At 32.5% G+C, this 10,442-nt stretch overlaps 1 pseudogene; it reads right to left on the reverse strand.

Moving 5' to 3' along the window:
• Positions 1–8,424: 8,424 nt before the first annotated feature.
• On the reverse strand, positions 8,425–8,741 carry LOC141413635 (glia maturation factor beta pseudogene; annotated as a pseudogene).
• Positions 8,742–10,442: the final 1,701 nt, after the last annotated feature.

Raw genomic sequence — 10,442 nt, forward strand, 5'->3', positions numbered from 1 at the left:
AAGTACCTTAGAAGAGAGGTAAGAAAAAAATTTACTCAAGGCCCAATTTATTGACGCATTATTTGTATCAAAGTGTACTAACAACCATGGTGAACACAAACTCATCAATAAACTACTGGGGTGGAGGCTCACATTCATCTTAGATCCTCAAATTATTTCCTCCACACATTGGGCTGTGGTTACACTTTGCTAAATGGAAAAGCTTCTAATTATTTTGAGCACAGAATTTATATATGATATCTCTTAATTTGTTTGCTAAGAAAGGTTAGTGACTAGAAGCTTGAGAAAAGATGGAAGTCAGTACAAATAGAAAGGCATATTTATCACAGAAATAAATATACTGATCCTAAATGTTAGAGCCTTTCAAAATTTCTGATCCTAATATTATCTATCACTCTATGCAGAGAGAATCAGGGTGAGTAACTCATTTTATTGATAAACTTTCAGATAACCAAACTCTTTTTATTGGCAATATTGCCTAAGGCAGCAGTATAGTTTCACTTTTAAAAACTCTGAATAACTATGAACCAGAATTCTCACATTTACCTTCTTTGATCTTCCAAATTGACTGAAGTTGGCAGGTCAATATAGCACATTGAGTACATTAAATAAAAGTATTACAATCCATTCTCATATTGGCAAGATTGGGGAATTTTTGGCTGAATCAAGTTTCAGCATTTATGATCTACACCATTTGAGTTTAAGTTATATGCATGTTTTGCTTAGTTAATTGATTTTGTACATTCTTCCAGACTTTGGTAATTTATCTATTCATGTAATGCAAATGTTGTCTAGTTCATGAAAAAAAGATTTAGACTTGGCCTAATTGCCTTGAATAAAAATAAGTTCAGGATAGGAGATGAAATCATTGAGAAATAAAATATATTTCTCATCATGAATTTTAATCCCTTAACACAATTTATAGGTCAAAATGTTAGTCTACTAGCTAAGAAAATTGAGAATTGAGATAACATTGTATGCAAGGTGCATAAGTATTGCTACTTTTTGATTTCTTATTTACCATTTTACTTCCCACATTTTATAACCTCAGTTAATGAAAGAGGCTAATAATACCAAGGATTATGAAGATGATATCTTGCTCTTCAAATATCCTTTTATTGCTTAAACCTTTATTGCCATTAATTAATTTTACATTATTTATAACAGGATGATTACAAAAGATTTTTAACCTTTAGACTTCCATATTCCTGTTTTACAAGACATTAGTACAGTCTCCAAACAAATTTCAGAAGAGTGCTATAAAATAAGTCTTCCAGAAACAATCACAAAATATGTGTAAAACATTTGAACAGAAAATTATAAATTGCTCATCAAGTCACATTAAAGGAAACAATAAATAAGATTTCAATAAACCATACACATAAGATAATGGCACTGAGATGCCCATTCTGTTGTAGTTAGTTCATAAATTCAGTGTAACTCTAATAAAATATCACATATTTTAGTGGAATACTTGTGAAATAGAAACAGTGTTTAGGTATTCTTCTTTGATAGTTTGGACTGGGAAAAGATTTAATTTTAAGTAGGACTATGAATAAAAATCTTCTTTCATGCTAAGAATATAACTATTTCAGAATACCCTTGTTTCAAAAGGGCAAAATAAAAATTTGTTCATTTAGCTGATCAAAAGAAAGTGGAATCTAACAGAATTCAATTAATCAGAATCCCTGTGACAAAATATAATTTTCAAAGTTCATTAGCTGATTCAAAAATCCTACCTTATCTGTATCAGTTATCCCAGAACTTGCAATACTGTGCACAGACAAATCTGAGATAGCAATTCAGAGTTCTCTGAAGTGGCTCTACACATGCGAGTGAGTCATTAGTTGTGTATATGTCTACAAAACCTAAGCATACAGACTGTGGGCCAGAGGGTGCATAAACATGAGCAATTATACTAAGGAGCCCAGTTAAAATACCAAGGATTAGCTGACTAATTTCCTGCTGCTATCAGTGGTTTTCAGGTTGTGCACATGTCCTCCAACATTCCTTCTTCAATGAAACATAGAAAACAGTATAGAATGTTGAAATAGAAAAGTACATTTAATCAACTGTCTGAATAAAACTTATGTCATAGTTATTATATAAGTTCCATTTTCTTATGAAACTTTGAACTATAAATCTGGTAAAGATACATCAAAATATAATCACAGATTTTATTTTATTGCTTCTCTTCACATTTTTATTTTTTCTAATGCTTACAGGAATCAACACAATGACTTCCCTTATGTGAAATCTGACATCAAATACAAGTCTCTCAAAATACAAAATCCTCCTACTGATTGACTCAGATAAATATATTACTTCAGTGTGAAAATATTTCCAAGGAAAGCAGGGCTGATGCATGAGGAAGAAAATTTTTATCTGCAAACATTTTTAGTAATGACTACTTTAACATAATATGCTAATTACAGATAGAGTGCATAAAAATTCCTACTTGAATTGTACAGTAAAACATCCCTAAGAGTGAGGATCAGTAACTGACATGAATAACTTCAAAGAAGAATCATCTTGTGATTTGAACAAATTGAATGAAAGGAAAACCATATTTCATTTAGAAAGGACTCTGTGAATCATAAAGGCAAAGTATTTCCCAAATGTATTCTGAAAAGGGATTTCAAGTTATTTAACAGAAATGGAATATCAAGAAGTTCAAGAGGTCAACAGATGTTTGTAAGGTCAATACACACACACACACACACACACACACACACACACTTGTGGATTAAATTTCCACTTTACCACATGAATAGATTGCTAATGAAGAATAATTAAGAGTGTTTATAAATGCAAATCTGGCCCAAATTTTTCTAATAAGTCACCATTGAATGTTCTTTCTTTTTCTGTGATATTGTGGTTATAAATTAGTTTTATATTTCAAATTCTGGAGATCATAGCCACAATCCACTAATCAGTATTTCTCAAAAGTGTCATGGTCTAGCTTTACAGAGAAAGATTTTTAAGACAAGTACCATAGATACACTGAATGAAAAAAAGTCGCATAACAAGACAGCAGTTTTACTTAAAATAGCAATTTGCAAGTTTGTCACCAAGTTCCAAGTGTATGAAACTATACTCAAAAATGATTTTGAAATTAATTAAAACAGAAGTTTTGAGATAATTTGCATTCACCTACTGTGCTGTATTTATTTCATTTATCACTGGTTTCATAAAGCTCTATTCACCATAAAAAGAATGTTTTGGGAATTAATGCAACTCAAAATGATTGCTTTACTTGACACAACACAGAATACAGTTGCATAATTGAAAAGGATATGTGGTTTTAAAACAGTCATTTCATCAATTAAAGACTTCACTTTTCTAACTATGTACCTGTAAAGCTTTTGACATGAATCCCTTAATCTTTTTTTAGGAATCACATCACCAGTGGCTATAAGAAATTAATTGTATTTCATATAAAGTGCCCTTTGGTACAATGTGAGAATCTTTATGTTATGTGCATTATTGATGGTCATAAACATAGAGTGAGATATATATTACAGAAAAAGATTACATTTCACTGGATTTATGACAAAATGCCAAGTCCTGATATTTGTAAATGGTAAGATGATTTTAATGTGGCAATATCTCCAAATATATTGTGAAGACTGTTTCTCTAGTCACACAGTAGATATAGTTTAGCTTCCACACATAATAAAAATAACTACCTGTAGATGATTAAAAACAAATTTTCTCAAGACAGAATTTGGAAAGTAATACACAAAGCCCAGATCCTGTGGAAATATTCTTCTATAACAGAGCTGGTAACTTCCTAATTATGCAGAGAATAGATGTTCACTAACTCAACCACCTTAATTCAATAGTGATGAAAGAGCAATGATGTTTTACGGAAAGAAACTGCTAAGCCTTTGAAAATCAAACAAAAGATTTTTAATGGCCCACTATTTTCTTCTTTTAGTTTCCTATAGATTTTTAACAAATGAAGTCTCAAAGTAAACTAATGATTTCACAGAATAAAGGAATTCCATCAATTTTATATCTAGATATTATATTCATATGTGTGTACAATAAAGATATAATTAGTGAAGTAATATCTCCTAGAAAATAGTTTCAATTAAATGTGGTAAGCCTTATATAACACAGCCATTACAATAGTATCAAAGATGCATTGACCAGGATTTGAGGAAATTGGAGGCCTTGTATACTGTTGGGAATATGAAATAGTGCAAACACTATGGAAAACAATATAGAAGTTCCTCAAAGACCTAAAAACAGAATTTCCATATGATCCTGCAATTCAATTTATGTCTACTTATCAAATAATTGAAATCAGGCTCTTTGAGATAGATCTTCACTCCTATGGGTATTGTATCATTAATCACAATAGTCAAGATATGGGAAACACATACAATGGAACATTATTCAGATGTAAAGAAGGAAATCCTGAAATATGTCACCATAGGAGGAAACTCAAGGACATCATTCTAAGAGGAATAAGCCATTCAAATAAGCATAGTGTATGAGTTCATTGAAATGAGGTATCTAAAATAGTGACATTCATAGATGCAAAGAGCAGATGGGTAATGGACAAGTACTGGAGGGGGGAAGGAATATTGAATTGCTGTTCAAGAAGTATAAAGATTCATTATGAAGATGAATAGGTTTTACATGGCTGCCATCCAAATTGTGCCTACAGTTAACAATATTGAACTGTGTACTTAAAATTTCAAGAGGGTAAGCCTCAGTTTAATGTTCTTACCATAGTTTTATTTACTTTTTATTATTGTTGTAGGGGTGTATATTGTGATTCTTACAAAAGTTCTTACATTATACCATAGTTGAATTTATCCCCTGCACCATTTATTTTATCCTCCTTCCCCCATTCCTGGAATAGTTTCAACAGGTCTCATTTTTCCATTTACATACCTGTGTATATGATATTTCCACCCTATTAACCCTCCTACACCCTTTCCTTATCTTATCTCCATATGGGGAAGAAGTCCAAATGGCCAAAAAAAAAAACACATAAAGAAATGCTCACCATTCCTGCCCATAAAGGAAATGCCAGTCAAAACCAGATTGAGATTCCACCTCACTCCTGTTCGAATGGCTATCGAGTACACAACACTAAATTTTGAGGAAGATGAGGAGAAAAAGGAACCCTCATAGACTGTTGGTGGGAGTGTAAACTAGTACAACTCTGGGAACAATATGGAGGCTCATCAGAAAACTAAAAATAGAATCACAGTTTTTTAAGGAGAGGTCTTTACTTTATCTTCTCTTCTGTCCATTTCAGGTAGTGTCAGACTTAGAAGCCATAAAAACTGTATGTGTTAATCATCTTTCTATAACTGGAGCAAATGTGTAAGAGAACAAATTTACAAAGAGGAAATATGTATTTGATTCACAGTTTTAGAAGTTCAAGTCCATGACCAATTGGCCCCATTGATTTTGGGCCTATAGCACAATGTTGTGGGGATCATTTGGAAGAGTGAAATTGCTCAACTCATGGCCAGGGTTTAAGAGTGAGAGTGTGCCCCTATGGTCTAAAGACTCCATCAGCTGCCAAAAACTTCATTAGCTAGAGAACAAGTGTTTAACACATAGACTTCCAGGGGGACACTTATTCAAACCATATTACTACATATTTGAAAAAATGACTAGTAGGGCCAAGTACTAAGATTACACACCTATAATCCTAGCTATTTGGGAGATGGAGAGGAGAACATGATTCCAGATAAGCCCAGAGAAAATGGTTAGTTAGAGCCTATCTCATAAACAAGCCAGGCCTGATGGCATGTTCCTGATGATTCCAGGTATGCAGGAGGCAAAGGTATGATGATTTTGGTCCAAGGCCAACCCTGTGCAAAAGCAAGACCCTATATGAAAAATATCTAAAGAAAATGGACAGGGGACATGGTTCAAGTGGTAGAGTGCCTGCCTAACAAGTGCAAGGCCTGAGTTCAAACCCAGTACATCAAAACATTGTAATACCATTATCCAGACAGTGATTTATTAATAAACAGCAAAAGATTTCTTTTTAATGAATAATGCTGATCTTATATGGAGAATTATGAAATTGCCTTAGAAAATTGAAAACATCCATTGGTAGAGTTGTAATTTATGATTTTAGTAGGAAAATAAAGACAATTCTATATTTCATTTATATTTAAGCTGCAAGTTTCAAAAACCTTACTTTTTGGCGTTTTTGGAAACTACTTTATGTGAAATTTAATCTTAAAATATTTGTTTCACATTTACATGTTTACTACGTGATATTGTGGATTTGAAAGCAAGGGCCTTCCACATGCTGAGCAATACTGTGCTAAGTAGTTACACTTCAAACCCCTGTCTCATATTTGTTAACTGAACCCTGCTTTAGCAAACTAAGTTGCAAAATCCCTTTATGATAAACAAGGCATCAACTTAGATTCAGTCAATCTCAGTGAAGTTTTGCACATGTATTCATCTATGAGACAGTCATTTTGGTTTAAGATATAGAATACTGTCATCTCCAAATGATATACTTCATGCCCCTTCCCAGTAAATATCAATAACTTAAATACATTCCTTTTATCCTATCAGTAGGCATTAATTTTTTTTGTTCTCGAGCTTCAAATGAATAAAATTATACGAGATATGCAATTTAAGTCTTTGTGTTGTTCCCATGTTGTTACAAGCAGCAGAATTTTTAACATTTTCATATCAATGTAGTGTTTTTGAAAATAAAGACAATGGAATTTTACTTCTCTTTTCTACTGTTGATGAGGTTTTTATTTTGATGAGGTTTTTAAAACTGATTTTCATTATTGATCTCATGGTATAATAGTTGTTGACCCTAGATCCAGGTGGTGTCATAAGATAGCAGCTTATTTATCAGAACCACTGGATTTTTTTAAGTTCATTGTGCCCATTTATGAGCACTCCAAAAATGTAAGAAATACCAGTAGTAATACTTCCCAATCGACAAATGTCAGTCTTCTTAATAGCTATGCTAGCATTTCTGCGTGTTTAATCATGGTTTTAATTATTAATTTCCTAAGAACTGGTGTTATTGAACATCTTTTTTACTTTTACTCATTACATTTCTCCATGTATGCAGTGTCCTATGTACCTTTCTTACCGTTTCATGGAGTTCTGTGAATATTGAGGACATAGATCATATTGAAATGTACAGTTTTATTGTGTGGCTTACATGTTCCTTTCTAATTTCTAACTTTTAATGAATAGACTGTTACATTTAGTAGAGTCAAATCAATCACTTATTCTGTTTGGTACTTTTTCATAATATTGAAGGCTATGAAATAATCTGCTGTATTAATTTTATGGTAATATCTCATTTTTCTAGTACCATTAACATAAGGCCATCTTTCTACTTAATTAGGTCAAAGATCAGGTGATTGCATGTTTTTGTGAGTATTTGGGACTCTGTATTCTGATTAGTAGTTTTTTCTTTTCTTGCACTAGTACATTTTAGGTAATGCCAAATTTTATTCAGCCACTAAGAAGAATGAAATTTTGTCATTTGCAGGTAAATGGATGGAGCTGGAGAACATCATCTTAAATGAAGTTAGCTAGGTTCAGAAGGCCAAAAGCTGCATGTTCTCTCTCCTATGTGAAATATAGAACTAATACAAATACAGCAATATTATGAAAGACATGTCAAACTAAGGGGAGGCTACATACAAGAGGGGGAAGATAAAAGAAGTTTAAAAGGTGAATATGGTTAATATACTGTCTATCCAAGAATAAACATAGAATTTCTAAACCTGTTGAAATCACCATAAGAAGGGGACGTAGGTAAAAAAATAGAGAAAAAGAGGAGATGAACCAATTCAGGCTATAATATGTATACAGGGAAATGTCACAAGGAAACTAACTGTGTGGTTATCTTAAACAACAAAAATGTCATTTTGCTTTTCTTTTACAAAATCAGGGAACAGGAGGGTGGAACCAGTCCTGAAGAGGGGTTGGTACCAGTGAGAGGGGAAAGAAGTAGAGAAAGGGTCTAGGAGGGTTAATATGGTGCAAATACTATGCACACATGTCTGAAAATGTAAAAATCATATCAGTTGAAACTATTCCAGGAATGGGAGAAAAAAGGGATAAAGGAGAGTTGTGGAGGGGGTGAATTCAAGTATTGTCCATCACAATCTAATATCCACTTCCCATTGATTTGTCTGGTTAGTAATAAGTTCTGGACAGTAAGTCACAGGAGTACAAAAAGTCCCTGGAGAAGGGAAGCCCATTACACAATTACAAATATAAGGAAACATTTTACAAAGGTTCATTACTATAAGACCATTTCCTTTTTGACCAAACTTGGCACAAATGAAGAATTTTTTCCTTTACTATAGGAAACAAGGCACAAATAAATATTTATGTCTGGATTCAGTATGGTCAAAAACTTTAAATACATTAAAGGCACAGAAGTTCACATTATTAGCTAAGGCCAAGTTTCTCACATAACCATTCTTAAGTTAGGTCTCCACCACTTCTTTAAAACACCTGTGTTAGCTCAGCTGTTGGACTTATTCTTACTCCCAGCATACATTATCCTTGGTTGAGGTTTACTTTCAGCAGGACTGGAAAAAGCAAAGCACAGAGGATATGAAACTCTTCCATCATCATGCTGGTGTTTATTTCTATACACAAATAAAAAGGTGGTTGCTCAGGTAGTTCATCTTCAAGTTCATGTGGGAAATGCCCTCATATTCCTTGTCCAGTAACACCTGGCATTTGTCCTTGTCAATTCTCATTAGAAAGACAACATTGTTGGTTTCTTTATGCACACAGAAATTTCTCAGCTTTTCACTAAATCTTGTCCAAACTGCCAAGGAATTATTTATTTTCTTTCCAGCTTTCAATAGCCCATATATGTATGTATGTATGTATCAAACACCTACATAAAGAAGGGATATAATAGATAAAAATTACATAAATGAGCTGATGATTTTGATTTTAATTTCCTCTAGGAGCATTTCTTATTCTAGGTATTGTCTAAGGATTTGGCCTGAGCCAGGCAGAGAACACTTCTCAATGAGGAACTGAGTTAGGCTTGTAGTTGTCATGGTAAGAACTTAGGGCTGCTTTTCCCTAAGGCCTTTACTAATGATGGGGTTCTAAAGAAGTTTGGGGAGCTAGAGGCAAAACATTCTTTTCCATGTCTATTTAGAAACTCACATCTCTGTATTTTTAAATACAATATATTTTATATAGAAAAGTAAATTTTAAGATAAGAAAATGCCAGGCACAAGAGCCCGTGGCTATAATTCCAGCACCTTAGAGGCTGAAGTAGATGGATCATGATTTCAAGGCCAGCTTGGGTCATGAAGGGAGACAATGTCTTTGAAAAAAGAAGGGAAAATATATTAAGATAGAATATATTTGATTTAAGCATTTTCTCCATGCTTAATATTCTTCCATATGCTTTCAACATGTCACAGAGAACAAATTCCTACTGAACATGAATTGCATTCACTGTCACCCTGTCCTTCCATGACAGTTTTCTTGCCCAGATCTTAGCTCTTGTCCATGATATCCCAGGGCCTTTTCTTTGGTCAGCTGTTTGGATGTTGTTTATTTGCTTAGGTGAACTTGTGACAGATTACATTGATTTCATACTTACAAACATTTGATGAAATCTTCCTACCTATAATGAATAAAAAGTATTTACAATAGTTTACAACTTCAGTCATGGCAGAATTTGCAGTATCTCATTTTCAGAATGTGAGTGTACCAAGTTACATTCACATTTCCATTGAATATTATTGCTGCAAATTGTCTTTTCATGTTTTTGCCCATCGTAATTTTCGGTTTCTGCATTATTTTCTTATTGGCTTCTATTGATAGCTTAGTTTGAATATAGAGATGTTAATTTTTTATGTTAAATATTATAAATATAAATTATTTTTGTCTTTTAAAAGTATTTTATTTGATATAATGGTTGTTGGGTTTCATGTAATCAAATCTCTCAATTTTTAAATTTTAATTTATTTTTTGGTAGAACTGGGTTTTGAACTTTAGTTTTCATTTTAATATAATACCAACTTGAACAGCAATAATTGTTCAAATAAAGTTTAGAAAGGAGTAAAATATTGTATTAAACTATAAGCAAAAATAGTAACATAATAGTTTTGGTTTCTTGTAGTATGTTTGTGTATAAAATATTTTTTATGAAATTGCTATAATGTGTGTAGTATTTTATAACACATTTCCTATTGATAGTAAAATGCAAATTTATTTCACTATGTTAATGGTGATCTTTACAGAAGAAAATTATTCAGAATTTCTAACAATAAACAATAAAGTTTTAATGGCAAATGGCATCACTTCAGATTCCCTTGATCACAACAGATATCTATACATCTGTACGTATATCTATCTATAGCTATGTCTGTATCTATATCTCTATCTGTGTCTGTATCTGTCTCTATGACATCTGTATCTATCTACATCAT

This window comes from Castor canadensis, chromosome 11 (assembly GCF_047511655.1).
Source record: "Castor canadensis chromosome 11, mCasCan1.hap1v2, whole genome shotgun sequence".
Lineage (NCBI taxonomy): Eukaryota > Metazoa > Chordata > Mammalia > Rodentia > Castoridae > Castor > Castor canadensis.